We start from the raw sequence: 12,198 nt of genomic DNA on the forward strand, positions 1-12,198 counted from the left end.
GAGACATTGCGTATATGCTGATAGAACCATTCCATACATTCACGTGTAGGTTAATAGAATTATTTATTTCAAATTAAAACTTAGCCGTATCAAGGGACGAAAAAAATGCAGGGTGGAACATGGTGGGTCGCAAAAAATGCTGTACTTGTATTTGTAGGTCCAAAAGTGGATCCCAGCAAAAAAAAAGTTTGGGAACCCCTGGCTTTAACATTCAGATTTGCTAGCAGACTTCCTGGGTCCTGTGGGAATGTGTTAACGCACTGTAGTGTAGTGACACAGTTTTTTGATGGTAAAGATAGAAGACCTAAAAAATATGATACAAAAGACAAGAAAGTAAACATCAATGCTGTCCCTGAGGCACAGCCTTCATTACCAACATAATCTTATGTCAGCACAGTTCCCACAAGCAAAGTAGAGTGGAACAAGTTTTGAACATCATTGTTTTCCGTATTAAATGTTTATTTTTTAAAGTATCACTAGATGATGTGATTAAAGTAAAGTATAGAGCGCTTGATGATCACGGCATTGTGGATGAAAGTATGTGATAGGAGGCTCAATTGGCTCTTCTCCCCTTCCGGTTTTCTGGTCGGCCTACAGCTCGACTCGGCCGCCACTTTTTGCTTTACGATTGAGCTGTGTCGTGCCCAATCGAAAAGCAAAAAGTGGCAGCTGAGTCGCGCTGTGTCAAGCTGTAGGCCTACCAGAAAACAGGCAGTGGAAAAGAGCCTAATATTGGCCTACTTATTTTTCACAGGTGTTGAAAACAAAATATTTACATTTTCAAACTGATATTTTCCTGTTTTTGCGTTACTTACCCTAAGTAGATACTCGCAAAAAAAACCTCTTGTAACAAGAAATAATCTCCATTTCCCAATGTCAAGTGTTCTAGCCTTAATAGTCTTGATACTCCCCTTAGTTCATCCAATCAGTGGACGTCTCACTACCAAGGCTAGAACACTTGAGATTGGGAAATGGTGATTATTTCTTGTTACAAGAATAATGTCTGCAGTGAAGAGTGTCGTCATTACTCTGCCACACTGCTTGGTCTTGAGAGCTGACAATTTGCTGGGAACAGACGTAATTACCATGTGCAGAAATAAGATGGCAACTCCTTACTCCTTGCTGGTTTTCATCTCTTTACCTGATGTATTTATTCCTCCTTGATGCATAGTTTATTTAATATTTGCATTCATTTCTATGATGCAGTGCCATCTTCCCAGATGCAATTAAACAATCAACCTCTCTCTATATGTAGACTACACAGTACATTGGATATTGGATATTTTTGTTTAATAGGTCCTAATTGCAGCACAGAAAACACACACAGACACAGACACAGACACACACTCACTCAATCACACACACACACACTCTCTCTCTCTCTCTCTCTCTCACACACACACACACACACACACACACACACACACACACACACACACACACACACACACACACACACACACACACACACACACACACACACACACACACACACACACACACACAATTTAATGACACATTACTCATATTGTGAGCAAGACAAACTCTGTGCAAACTAATGGGATGTAATAAATTAGCGGAGCTAATGACAAATGGCTCGATGTTAAATATGGAACATAAATAAGGGTGTTAGCACACACAAACACGTTTCTGGTACAGTCACTAATGTGGGCGAAAACTAATGAATGTCAGAAAACAATAACCAATGGGTGCAGTAATTGCTTTCGTGTTTCCATTGGTAGCATCATGCTGCCTCTAAATAAATACAATCTTTAACACTGGGGATACCACTAATATCCTACATCTCCCACTAATCTTCACATTCATTACCTTTAAATCAGACAACAGTAATAATAGGCGTAATGGGTAATTAGTAATTAGGCCTACAATAACTCAACCTAAACGCCAGTGTTCTCTTTTCAAGGTGACTAACCCTGAAGTCTGAAGCCTGATCCACTAATCTGCATGCCAAACTTCCTTTTCTTCTTCTTCTTCTTCTATGATTTTTTTCTTGATGGGGGTGGGGGTTCACTGTGTTTCCCTGCAGAATGTCTCGTTTTGGGTGCCGGAGCATACTGAAAGATTGATTTGGACAGTTTAACTCATTGGCTGCCAGCCATTTTCATAAAAGGATACCTCGGAGTGCCAGAGATTTTTCAGCATTTTGGGCGTTTTTTGGAGGCTCACTGAAAATTGAGTTCTGTGTCTATTTCAACATCATACCTACCAAAACACAGATTAGACGCTCATCTGTCATCAGAAAAAAACGGTGTCTCTCTACCCCTTTCCGTTCTTTCATAATCATCTGTTGACATTAAGTGGAATTCGCCAAAATGCTGCTTTCTAGCCAAAAAGCTGAGAAAACGCCATTTGAAGTAGAACTATAACTGCAAACGTTTTTGCCCATACCCTACTAACAATTTTTCGTTCCGAGAATGTTCCCGGAACATGAGGCATTGTTTTTTTTCCCCGTTATTTTACGTTGTTTTTTGGGTCTGTTATGGTTATAATTTGGTTAACAGGAAAGTTTTTTTTTTGTTCCCAGAACGTTTTTTTGTATGGTTCCCGGTCGGTTCATCTACGTTTTTTCACCGTTCCTTTATTCATGTTCATGTTGGTTTTCAAAAGGTTCCCCTACAACATTATAGGCTAGTAACCTTCTTGCATAGGCTATTTCCCATTAGGCCTACAAGCTGCAGACATATGACAACATAATGGGAAATGCCCATAATGTTGTCATATTTCTGTAGTTTGTAGGCCTAATTCATTATTAAAGTGTTGAATGCATTTGAAATGACAAGGCAAATGTTGAAGGATGATGATGTTTAATAGGAAAATATCAGGAATATCATAGGTAAGAGGGTAACAGTGCAACATTACAATGTTTTTTCATAATAAAATGCAAACAAGGCAAAAAAAAACAAACAAACAACAAAAGCAAACAATGTAAAATGCACAAAATAAGAACGAAGATGGCAAAAATGGATGTGAGTGCATATAATGTGTTTCCAGTCTTGAGGCTGAGGGAATGCCTAATTGACAAATATCAGGAATTCAACATGGGTGAGATGGTATTCTCAATATTCGCTTCCTGCAGGACAGAGAAGTTCTGCGTGTAGGTCTCTGCAAATGGATGTAAAGAAAGGTGGGACATTTAAATCTGAATCAGACTTGGCATAACACAGATTTACACAGATATTTTTTACGGAGAATATACCTGCTAATCTTACCTGTTATAACTTTGCAAAGGGTCAGGTTCTGGAATACATGCACGTTCTATTCCTCCTCAGGCTGTAATGTCCCAGGACATGGTGTGTGGGTAGCCACGGCGGACAGCAGCTGCCGTATTCGCCCATCCCAGGCTTTACCAAGGTCTACAAAAATTAAAGCAGATGATGAAAATGAAATATGAAAACTAATATGGAAAACATTATGTGGTCTATCTTCATTAGCCAAACCAGTACATTATACAACATTATATACAGCAACACATAATTCACATAATTATGCCAAAATAATTACCATTTGGTTTCTCATTTCTGGTTGAGCCAGGCTTCTGGCTAGCTCCACCAGCTTATGCTCTCTGCTGCACTGGACCAACAGCAGGTCGTGGCATGTTCAAAGCCATGGCAGCCTTCAAAGTCATGGACTTCCTCTCCATAACCTCCATCTTCCTTGTCATTGGCCCCATGTGCTCTTCCATGGCTACATTTGTGATATAATTAATTTTAGTGTAGGAACATAATATACACGTCATACTGTATTTGAATATGTGTGTAGTAGGCCTACTTACCATGTACTTTATGAATTCTGTTATCCTCAAAAGGGTCTTCTTGTGTTCCTCCAGGACTACAGGTGGAATTGAGATGAAATTCATTTTAGTTCAAAACACTTTTGCTGTATGGACATCAACAAGTACACGGAGCGCATACACTTTATAACAACAGCAATACCAGAAGCCCCCTCCTCTTTACCATTCCAGATGTTTTTGAATGGATGATGTTTGTGCCTCAAATCTTCCGAATGGCTGGGTGCTGTGCCATGAGTTTGGGAGGAAGTGGCAGCTTCACAGCTGTGAGGCATTGACATATCTGGATAGAAAGATGACACTAATGTCATTCCTTTAATAGTGGGCTTCTTATGCATATAATTTCAAAACATAAACCCATGTTAACACATCAAATAACTGAAAAAACGTACATGATGGTGGTGGAGGTGTAGATCTGAAAAGAAAACGAAATCTCAGGTCAGGTCACTCGTCCATCTCCACCGGGTGTGGAATGTGTTGAGGTCCATGGTGTTGTCTTCTGCCTGAGCCTGGTCTCTCCTTGCTGTGTCTCGCACAGCCTGTACAGCAGTAACATGCAATAATATAATGCAAGCAATTTGTACCTGTCGCAATGAAAAGTGGGGAAATTTAGATACAACAACAACACCAACACAGATTACAACACCAACATAAATGTAAGCACACAATTTCAGTTTACAAACATACTTGACAAAAATACACACAGGATTAAAACTGATGAGTTAAGAAGATACATAGTATGACAGTAGCATTGCATTCAATCGAGCAGGAAGGTTTGATGGTAACTTGTGCCTGTGGCTGGTATACTAAAATGGATAAAATGAACTGCAATGCATGTCAAAGACTTAGCAGTAAATGAATCTACACTAGAAATACACCCCCACCCCCATGCCACTCTAGCTCCACACAGCCTGCTGCAACACACGCACACACACACACACACACACAGGGTTCGTACGGTCATGAAAAACCTGGAAAAGTTATGGAATTTGAAAATTCAAATTTCCAGGCCTGGAAAAGTTATGGAAAACGTATTTTTGGTCAAAAGTTTTGGAAAAGTCATGGAAATCCATCCTGTGTTTCATCAATTATCTTTATGAAGTTGATGCCACGGCGTAATAAAATCTAAATGTCCGAGTTCTCGTGGAAATGTTGTCTAGTGCAGGCTGCGTCTGCCTAACCTTGTGTTGCCAAATTGAGTGGGTTTCAAATAACGCATGTTGTAATGGCTCCAGGCGGGTTTCAAGCGTTTTTGGCGCTAGAAATCAGTCACACCTGGCAACCCGCCTCGTAACGCGCGAGCTAGATGTAGTGTGTGCGTGGTGGTGAGAGGTGATCATAGCTCTAATCCTAGAAAAGAAATGTGGTTCTGTACGATATTACAGCATGTCGCGAAGTGTTACTTCAACAATGCGCGGCTTAACTTTCTGAAAAGATGATCAACAATGGCCGGAGAGGACGAAAGTTGTGATGTGTCCGTCCGATATGGGCGAAGCAGCGGCACTTGTTAGCCACCTGAAGGGCAAGATACAGCAGGCGGTTCCTCAGCTACTAACAGGTTAGCAGTTATACGCGTTTTAAAATATTTAGCGGTTCCATTAAAACGTAGCTAATGCCAAAAGGAATACAATCCTAAGACCTGTTTGGTCTTGGTTTAATTTGCCAGATAGGGCACCAAGCGAACCTTTATGCTTTCGGTAAGCCCCGAGATTTTGATATTGATAAGCAATGCACCTGCTGCCTGCGAGTGAACTTGTCCAGTGTGCTGAAAGATTACATGAAATCCGTACAGTAGTCTATGTGCAGCTGACCGCGAGCCAAACGATTACCAATGTCTGCATGACGCGCCTGTTTTGAAATACGGTATAAACGGCAGTGTGACTAGAGTTTGAAAAAGTCATCTGTGTGTTGAATCGTCGGCCCGACGATGCAGGTACGCCTTCCCCCCCACTCCCAGATCCAAAATTCCATCAAAAGTTTGGAGTCGCCCCACCAGGCAGCCGATGGGGATTAGAGTGTTGTCCCGCGTTAAACCGGGAAGTCCGGCGTGGGGGCACCTCGCTGCTGCTAGTGCCACGACCGGGTAGCTGAGCGGCCGAACTGCTGGGGGAAGCCTGCGAAGTCCGACGCTGCCCTTCGTTTCCTCCTGAGGTGCCACCCTGGGGTGCATGGGGCTCTGCTGGGACACCCAAGCCAGCATCGCCCACCTGCTCCCCAAGAAGGATATCTTCTTCGCTCGATAGCTCCCCTGAGTCGACAGGGGTAGGTTCGCCTGGTCGGCCCGACCCCGGGGGGGTGTCGGGGGCCAGGGGGCCCACCACTCCTTTCAGCATGCTGCGGTGAACGTGCTTCAGCTTCGTTGGATCGTTGACGGGGGCGATCGTGTACACGGCTCCGGTCTCCGAAGGGGTACGCACCACCATGTGTACCTGGGAGTTCCACACATCTTGGATTTTATTTCGACCTCGCACGCCGAGGTTGCGTACATATACCCGTTGCCCTACTTCTAAAACAGCAGTCTTCACCCGTGCATCGTGTCTGTCCTTGCGATATTCCGCCGCTGCGGCCAAACGCTCCCGAGCCCCATCAAATGCCACTTGAAGCCGGGCCTGATGCTCCTGTATCCAGTCGCACACTCGACCATGGACCGGTGGCCAAACTCGGCCCAGGAGGAAGTCTACGGGTAGCTGTGGCTCTTGGCCGAACATAAGGAAGTGTGGCGATTCTCCTGTCGCTTGATGCGGGGTGGTATTATAACAGAAGGTTACGTGCGGCAGGCAAGTTGCCCAGTCGCGCTTCCGAGAGGCCGGTAGGGTACGCAGGAGGTTGTGTAGAGTGCGGTTAAATCGCTCACATTGGCCGTTCCCAGCCGGGTGATACGGGGTGGTTCGGGACTTCTGGACCCCGTACAGCCCGCAAAGCTGCTGGATCAGGGTGCCCTCGAAACAGCGCCCCTGGTCGGAGTGGAGCCGACCAGGAATTCCGAACCGGTAGAACCATTCCACAAGCAAGACCTGGGCGACCGTCGAGGCCCGCTGATCCCGGGTGGGGACGGCGATGGAATACTTACTGAAGACGTCCGTGATGACTAAAACGTTCTCCACCCCCCCCGACGTGGGCTCCAAAAGCGTGAAATCCACAGCTACCACTTCGTTGGGCCGCGATGCCAGTAGGTGGCCCATATACGCGGCGGCTAGAGGAGGCTCCCCTTTGGACTCTTGGCACCTAAGGCACTTTTCACACCATCGGCGCACCTCCGCAAACATGCGGGGCCAGTAACACCGTTGCCCAACCAACTCCAGTGTTCGATTAATCCCCTGGTGGCCATGGTGCTCGTGGAGCTGGTTTAGGACCTCTGATTGCAGGGCAGCCGGCAAAACCAGCTGGAGGCACTCATCACGGCCACTGGGGTGTAGCACTCTCCGGTAAAGGACTCCATCGTTCTCCACAAACCGTTTCCACTGCCGCAACAGGATCAAGGCCAAGGGTGACAGAGCTTCCCGTTCCTCACGAGTAGGCCGCCGACGCGCCTTCCAGAAGGCCAGAATCGGCTGGATAACAGGGTCTCCTTCTTGCAGAGCACACAGGTCCGGCAAAGGGTGGGAGGGCAGCACCGAAACAACCAACTGAGAGGCGGTGATGCTACCCCCCGGGACAGCGGCCGGTTGCAGCTGACCAACCGGGTCGCTTGCTTGCAGAGTGCGCAGAGCCGGCAAAGCGTGGGGGGACGACCCCGAGACACTGGACTGAGAGGCTGTGCCGCCATCTCCCTGAGCCGCTACCTGTTGCAGCAATCTAGGGACCGCTGTACCCGGAACCAGGTCACTCACGTCTTCTTGGTCTGGCTGATCCTGCCGACTACGCCAAAATGTAGTGGGCGAGACCGTTACAGGAAGTAGTTCGACTACGCCACCCCCGGGGGTGGAGCCCCCGGAGGAAATGAATTAGGGGTAGTTACAGATACCCCGGACCAACACACAATGTACCCGCACAATAGATTACCAGGCAAACACAGGTTCGTGCACAATGGAGGCAGAGACAGTGGTGACAATTAATAATTCAAATCTTTATTATTCTTTGCGTTATAAAAATATATTTTTCTCACTCTTTGTAATAAAATATAAAAAGGTACTCACAATTCACAAAGTGCAGTGGGGTGGGTGTGCTATCGCAATCACCCGCAGATCGATAAACACTTGCCCCAAAGTATGTTCACGTTCACAGTAAAGTGCAGGGGTGGGTGTGCTGCCACCACACCCGCGGATCTGTAAACACCTGCCCCAAAGTATGTTCACTAATTCACAATAGACAACACACCTGGTAGGCCTAAGGCCTTAGAACCCACACTCAGGTTGTCAGACTTTGTTAGGGCTGGCACGGCTAACACAATAGGGCGAATGGCACACCTCAGGATTAACAAAAGAAAAAGTAAAGAAATAGTTCACAACAAACAAAAATAATTCACGGCAAACAGAAACAAGAAATCACAGCAAACCATGCAAAATGAATCAAAATCCAGTAAACACATGCAGTAAAATAAGAAATTAAATAATTGAATGAAATAATGAAAAAAAAGGAAATTAGGCACAAAAAAACGAAAGAAAACGAAAATCAAAACATGAGGTAAACCAACCCCAGAGGCTCAGCTCAGTGCAGTCCCCTAGGTATCCCCACACTCACTCCTCACTACCTACACACACACACACACGCACCACGCACGCACGCACACACACACACACACTGAACTAAAGCGCGCCAACGCACACACACACACACGAATGTCCAATTTCCCGAGGCCGGAGCAGCAGCCGAGATACGGGTTCCCGGCGTCCAGAGGCACCACACAACCGGGGCTAAAAGTCGCCGCTCGTGCACCTAAACGCGTGGTGTGTCTGACCACGGCCACACAGATACAACCCGGAGATGAGGGTGCACCGATGCGCAGCGCAATTCTCACAGTCGGAGTGCCAATACAGAGGTACACGGTCGAGGCGCCGGTAGCGACCACACGCGGCGTGCAGGAGACGGGAAAAGCGCAAGGTAACCGTTGGTATTGTCCACCGAAGTCCTTGCCAGTGGAGAAGCAAGAGATCACTCTAGCCAAGTAAGAGACGCCAAGTTGGAATCACAACGAGGACAAGAAATGGTCCACATCTCCTCGATCTGAACAGGACACCGCACTCCTCTCGACGACGAGGGGAGAAGAAACCACAGCATTCGCCGGTGGCGATGAAACGCGCAAAGGGGGACTTTGCAGGCTTACCGAATACTAGCCACTGGCAGTGTTTATGAAGAGACTTCCCATAAGCCTCTACGAGCGGCGTGGTGACGTGTGCCGCAGCGTCAGACTTTCCCTTAAAGGAGCAGCGCTCCACTACATGTGGCTTTGTTTTCAAATCGGTCAGATCGTTGTAACACAAAATGAAACTCACCCTAGCATCTCCTTGAGTGGGCGTCAGACTAGAACTATGCCACGAACAGTGCAGTCTCTCTCTCTTTTTTTTTTTTGCTCCAGCAACGACCACAACAAATGACAACATTATCATTCTTACAGGAGCTTTGGACTGTTGTGCTTAGGCAGGTGTAGTAGGCAGGCCTATGATTTAATTACTTGGGCAGGATGAGCATTTATCCATCTCCATAGAGAGCATGTTGATACAAATGTGTCTTCATGATGATTTCACGACCTAATTTGCTATAGGCTGGACTAGGCCTATTCATTTTCATTTCTGACTGTACATTAGACAAGCGAATTATATAACATTGGTGAATAATAGCAGAATTAATGTAATACAACATGAAGTATAATGGTTGCTTATAGCTTGTAGTAAAAGATAACCTATAGTATGAATATGTTTATTGTTTACATATTTGTAATATAGGCTATGTAATATATAATATAATATGCCATAGTCTATAGCAGGGGTCAGGAACCTTTTTGGTGGAGCGAGCCATGAACGCCAATTTTTTCAAAATAAATTTTCATGAGAGCCATACCATTTTGAAAACACTGAATACAATTAAAAGCATGTATTTCAATTACGCCCAACAGTTTTAGAGTGTACTGTCAATTTATTGCTTTTATTTATAACAGGTAGGCCTAAGTATAGGGTTGTAAACTGTTAACTTCATTATGGTGAGCGGCTGGGAGAATTGTATTTCTTAGATGTAATTTCCTGCATTTTAACACTTTTTAATCTCCCTTGCCCCATTTCAACTCAATACGGAACCCATACTTTTCTTCCATATTTCAAGGGATGGTTGGCCACCCTAGATAAGTAAGAGCCATATACAGTTCCCAAAAGAGCCACATGTGGCTCTAGAGCCATAGGTTCCTGACCCCTGGTCTATAGTATAAATATATACAGTAATTACATATTTATAATATAGGCTACATAATATAGCCTGTAATATAGCCTAATATGCCCCCACCCCCCGCGCGCGATTGGTCATTGGTTTTTCGGTCCTGGAAATTCAGAAAAAGGTTTTGGAAAAGTCATGGAAAAGTCCTGGAAAAAAATTGGTGAAAAAGTGTATGAACCCTGCACACACACACACACTTAGAAATAGATAGATAAATACATCCCCTCCCCTTAAACTGCTGCATACCGTACACACACACACACACAATGCACACAGACAATGCTCTATGCACTACAGTATGTAATTCACATGGCTTGTGGTCTTACCAGCAGTTTAGGTCAGCTCCATTCAAATGGCAGATTTGAGGGGTTTTTCTTCAGGATTTTTGTGGGGGTGGGTCTTCTCAGGTGAGGGCCAATCATAACGTGCCAAGAACTGATGCAGCAAAGGCAGTCAGCCGTGAGTCAACAGCTAGGGGCATTTGCATTTGAATAAGCCTAACTGAAGTCACAGGCAGAGATGTGTCTGCATTATAGACACCCTGATCTGTGGTGCTTTCAATAGCATTAGGCCTACCAAAAGACAATATCTCGCACTGAACTGCCCCTTTACCTTAATCAAATTTATGAAAAGCTGTGCTGTCATTGAAACTGATGCTTTATCGCCTTCAATGAGCTATTTATAGATTATAGGCCTGTGTACAAATGTAGTCAGAAACACTGCAAACACAACGACAAACAAGTTTGTACAAGTTAAAATGCAGTGGCCAGCTACCATTTAATATGTGGACTCTTTACAGCCAAACTTACATGCTAGACACTCCTGCCTATCACACACACACACACACACACACACACACACACACACACACACACACACACACACACACACACACACACACACACACACACACACACACACACAATTAAATGGGCCTATTTGGAATGAAACATTTAACTTTGTATTCTTTGGAGACGCAGGTTTGTGTCCTTTCACTGAATTAAAAGCAAATAGGCTATGATATATCCTATTTTGCATTTCACTCTTTGCACTTTGGTGCAATAATGGTAATGAATAATTAATAAATTATAAGAAATGAATTTTAAAAAAATGGCATAGGCTGACCTTACTTAGGCCGGAAACAACCGAAAAACAACTTAACATAACGTTGTGGATTGGTAGCAGTGTAACTACTAGCTAACGTTTCATATGAGTAGTTCCCTGAAAGTCCAAGAACGTTAGTATTTGTTTGGTTTGTACCGTAACCAAAAGGAACGTTTTTAAGTGGTAGATTTTTGGTTTGGTTATAACCAAACCTTTAGAGAACCAAAGTCAAACGTTTTTTTTTCCGTTCTCTGTTACTAGGGTAATGGCATCGTCCTAACTCCAAACCTATCAGATGCTATTACAGAGTCTTCTGTCATCTGTAGCCTGAACAAAAGATCGTTTGTATGACCTTTTCAACCTAATATACTGAAATATAACGGGGGTGGACTCGAAAACAAGGGTGTTTTGGTTTAGTTGCTGGCGCGCAGAATGGATCATGACAGCAGGTGCCCCTAACTCCGGGAACTCCCTCCCTCTCCCTCTCCCTCTGATTGTGCTCTCTCTCCCCTCGTTGGAGAACGAATCACAGCTGGTTTATTTCCTCCAGAAATAGTACCGTGTTGTGTCTTGTGCTTAGCGTAGCTTAGCGTAGCTTACTGCAGCTTCTTCGGCAGAGCGGACAATTTGCAGATTGATGATTACTGTCATCATGGTTCTGCTATAGTGATCTTGTCATATACAGTATTGTTCAATGAATTTTCTTTTGATAAAGTACTGATCACATATCCAACATTTCACAAGCCGATTGGAGTGGTGAAGGCTAGCTGGTCTGAGGCTAAGTGCAATGCTTTCTCATGTGAGCTGACTGCATCTGACCAGACACAAAGGCTACTCTGTTCCAAGAATCTGCAACCCCCCTGTCTTTTTTGATGATACAGTAAGCTGATCATACTATACAGATCCATAAAAAATAACTGTAG

The 12,198-nt window shown here is 44.7% G+C and overlaps 1 long non-coding RNA gene across 2 annotated transcripts; it reads right to left on the reverse strand.

The window, feature by feature from the left end:
* Positions 1 to 3,528: 3,528 nt before the first annotated feature.
* On the reverse strand, positions 3,529 to 4,317 carry LOC134448316 (uncharacterized). 2 transcript variants are annotated; one of them, XR_010034735.1, is made up of 4 exons: positions 4,201 to 4,317; positions 3,975 to 4,091; positions 3,794 to 3,849; positions 3,529 to 3,705 (listed from the first exon to the last, which is right to left on the reverse strand). It is a non-coding gene; the product is annotated as an uncharacterized LOC134448316 (long non-coding RNA). The 2 variants fall into 2 exon arrangements; XR_010034734.1 differs by having other exon boundaries at positions 3,975 to 4,317.
* Positions 4,318 to 12,198: the final 7,881 nt, after the last annotated feature.

This window comes from Engraulis encrasicolus, chromosome 5 (genome assembly GCF_034702125.1).
Source record: "Engraulis encrasicolus isolate BLACKSEA-1 chromosome 5, IST_EnEncr_1.0, whole genome shotgun sequence".
Taxonomy (NCBI): domain Eukaryota; kingdom Metazoa; phylum Chordata; class Actinopteri; order Clupeiformes; family Engraulidae; genus Engraulis; species Engraulis encrasicolus.